Source organism: Apium graveolens, chromosome 11, assembly GCF_009905375.1.
Source record: "Apium graveolens cultivar Ventura chromosome 11, ASM990537v1, whole genome shotgun sequence".
In the NCBI taxonomy this organism is placed as follows: Eukaryota; Viridiplantae; Streptophyta; class Magnoliopsida; order Apiales; family Apiaceae; genus Apium; species Apium graveolens.
The window spans coordinates 46455319-46459367 of record NC_133657.1 but is presented as its reverse complement, the minus strand read 5'-3'; the positions used below and the strand labels follow the sequence as shown (position 1 = coordinate 46459367).

The window sequence follows — 4049 nt, the reverse complement described above, 5'->3', positions numbered from 1 at the left end:
GAGTGTAACTAGATGATTAGAAGCTAACTAGAATAGTTAGTGGAATAGTGTTGAATAGTGATGGGAGACAAACAAGTACACAAGCCATACTTCTCCCTTTTCTCACTTCACCACACAATCAAACCAACCCATACCTTTGCCAAATTATTATCAAATCTGCTGCATACATCCCATATATTCATTATACACTCCCACACTTTAGCCACAAAAGAAAACAACCCCTTTTCCCTCACTTAAAGCTCTCCCATTTTTCATTCCAGCAGTTCGGATTTTCTGAGCAAGGGAGAAAGAAAAATTCATAACTCAAAATATACTCATTCAAATATCATGAAATTTTTACCATAGCTTCTCTATATCATGGGTAAGCTTCATAACAAATGTCAGCGTCAAATTAATTTTTTTCAATTTTATAAAAATGTTTGAATGAGGTGCAGAAAGGTTACTCCGAAATTTTAACTTGTTTCTTGGTTTTGTTTCTTAAGGATCTAGCCCTTCTAAGTGTTTTCTAAGAAAACCAAGCCTCAATCATCCTAGAACTAACCTTCCTAGTGTCCAAGAAGGTATAACTTTCAACCCTTTAAGGTTTTATGGTTGGATTTAAGAGTTATATTTGTTGTAGTGTTAAGATCCAAAGGATTGTGTTTGTTTGAGTTTGTATTGATTATGTTCTTGCTAAAGGCTTGAGATGTTGAGTTGTAATCCATGTATGTGGTACTAGATAGAGCATATAAGGTTCATGTGGGTGGATCTTGAGAAGTACTTGTGTTTATGATGGTTATAGGTAGTGATTGTGTTAAGATCAAGTAGTAGAAATTGAGTTTGGGCATTCTTGCACTTGATCTGTTTTCTGCAGGATATTCGGCCATGAAAATGGTTAAAATTTGAAAACCACTGGCCATGAATAGATAGATATTGTTTTGCAGTTTCTATACATGTGTAGATCATCATGAGGAGATTTACGTTTTAGGAGTTATGGTCGTTTTAGTGTAAAATATTTCTGCGATTAGCCAACTGCACTTAAGTCCACTTGCATGGTGATTTTGAAGGACTTAAAGTAATTCTGAGATTCTGGAAAACTTATAAAAAATGGATATGACAGTAGAGAAGACTGTACAAAAAGAATTTTGAGAAAATATTAATTTTTCGATTTTATAAAAATGTTTTGGTAAAGTGAGCGCAAGCGAGAAACGCATAAAAACCTAGTTTTGACACGCGTTTTCTCACGTTCGAGCTTAAAACTCGAAATGGACTTTCTAAAGCGAAAGATCGATTTCAAAACTCGACCATGTTATAAAGTGAGAATATAAGTGTTGAGAATGTGACGATCGGAGATTCGTTATACTTGAGTAGTTGCCAAAGTTGCTTAATAAAAGCGAGACGTTAATCGCGTACTAACTTAGACCGTTGGTTTTTGTTTATAGATCGCCAACCAAACACCAGAGACCATACCACTTCGATTACTCGAGGCAAGTTTTCGAAACCCTATCTCATACTATCCATGCTATATATATATACTGTTGTGATATTGATGCCATGATTTACAGTTCAAATATATATATGCTTGTCTATGATATCAATGCATACGAATTATGCGATTGTTTACGAAAATAAATTTCGTTTTACACGAGTATGAGAAGTTGAAACGTATTTCAAATATAATATATGATAATGGGAGTTGAAGATATTTTAATAACGATTTAATTCCGGAGAGAGCCGGACGCGAAAGATTTCTATTTCGATAAATAAAGTACGTTCGCGTAATATATATATCAAGCGAACGATTGAGATTTTGACTTAAACTTCGAGAAATATTGGTTTATTCATTTAAGGGACACCCTTACTTGATTGATTATTTTATAAAGCGATACTTAAGGGATTATTAAATATCCAGAAAGTATTTAAAAATATACTGAATAGTTTATAAATCATTTCACGTTATTTAATAAAGATTTAACTATTCAAAGAGCAATTATAGGATACCAAATCATGTTTTGATTATTTGATTAAGGTGTCTCCATTCGTTGGACCTTATTCACAAAATATTTTGTATTTAAGGTTTTTATTAATTCATTGAACCTTAATTAGAAATACTTTGTACTTAAGATTTTATCAATTCATTAAATCTCTCTTATATAATTATGAGACCTTAGATTTTTAATATCTTCGGACTTCTAAAAACTTATTTAAAAATAGACATAATTCCCAAAGGTACTTTCTAAATTATTCAAAACTCTTGAAAGAGATTAATCATTTGAAACATATAAAAACCTTAGGGAACTTAGTCTAGAAGCATAAGAGTTTTGCTTCCTCGTTCAATAAAGAACAAGTGAGTAATATATGTGTCACCCTACTACAAATAGGGATTTAAAAATGATTTTAAATTCAAAACTCCGACAACTCCCAAAGATCAATTGAGTTAAAAGTGATGAATAAATCATCTTATTTAGAGGTCAACTTTTAACGACCTATTCCTTCGAAAAAGGATTTTGAGCAAAAGATATAATTATTTTGGGACTGGAATGTGGCATGCCCGGCACGGAGTGGTATCAGGCAGTGACTAAGCGCGGAGTGGCGCATTATGCAAGCGTGGAGTGGCGCATTGTATGGTTATATGGTCTATGTGACCATTGACTTTCGGACATGCACGGCAATGGGAAACCACCGTGTAGTGTCTTGATGAGCCCAAAGGCGGCTAGGTTTGTATTCCTTCTACTAGTAGAGAAAATTTCGTATTCGGCTGATCACCGATACGTGTTTTATTCCAGTATAGTCCCTTTCTTCCATTTTGGAAAAACTGTTGTGAAATATACAACAGAGAGCCGATAAGGCTGAGTTTTAAACAAGGATATTGATGAATATATATCAAATCCATTTGAGAAATCTGCCGATAAGGCTGAGTTTAAATAAGGATGTTGATGATTATATATCAAATCCATTTGAGAAATCTGCCAATAAGGCTGAGTTTTAAATTGGGATGTTGATGAATATATATCACACCCATTTGAGAATCTTGGTTCGAGTAACATCTTGAGATTTTGAAATAAAATGAGTACGAGTATAAAATGATTTTGAGAAAGAGATGAATACAAGTATTCAGTGGATATACTATTGTAGTTGATTTTGAGAATATTATAAATTTGATAAGCATATAAACTTTCAGAACGCTTTGGAGATACAAAGTATAATTATTGGTTTTATTTATCCTTACATACTTAATTATGGGGATATATACCTTGCTGAGCTTTAATGCTCACCCTTGCTTTTATATATCATATCACAACAGACTACCAGCATGGATCAGACCAGGACTGCTGTCCGTAGGCGGGTAAGGAACGCTCGTGAGTTCCATAGGCTTTTTGTGCGCCAGCCCCGTCAGGTAGATAAGTGGAAATGATTTATTTGATAATGTTTCCAAGCATATAACCTGTGTGTATGTGAGTTTGAATAAAAGGTCGAGTAATATTGTGAAAAGAGAATTATTTAATTAATAAGTGATCGTAACGACCCGAATTCACTACCTTGGATTTGGGGGTGTTACAGAAATGGTATCAGAGCCAAAGGTTATAAGTTTTGGAAGCAGTAAGAGTAAAATGGGTAGACTGAGGATCTAAAAGTTAACAAGAACTCTCATCGAGTTCGTAGTCGGATTACTATGGAGTAGTCGCGACGGTAGTACCCAAGGGGACCTTAGCCTTAAGAGTTGAGGCATTGGTTGAGTTATTAACAGTCGATTGAAAAGCCAACATTAAGGGAAGAGAATGAGTTGTAGCACTCAGAGAAAAGATTGCTAAGAGTTATATGCGAAAGAGAGTCCATTGGTTGAGCCAATAGAGTTTGTTGATGGACTACCAGGAGTTATGTTGAAGTGTTTATGTGAAGTGTTATACGGAAATTGATGGAATCGTTTAAGATCGACATAATGAGGAAAGGAGAAAATTGTACATGATTTTTTTTATAATGTTGATATAGAAGTGGAGCTAAGTCTCCGGAGAAAGCGGGATGAAGACGATACCCCAATACCATAAGTTGATTGGAAAACCCGAGTATTG

General features: G+C 34.3%; 1 long non-coding RNA gene across 1 annotated transcript; it reads left to right on the top strand.

The window, feature by feature from the left end:
• The first annotated feature begins 211 nt into the window (after positions 1-211).
• Positions 212-1467, top strand: LOC141697229 (uncharacterized). Its single transcript, XR_012564655.1, has 3 exons — positions 212-361; positions 483-560; positions 1422-1467. It is a non-coding gene; the product is annotated as an uncharacterized LOC141697229 (long non-coding RNA).
• The last annotated feature ends 2582 nt before the right edge of the window (positions 1468-4049 follow it).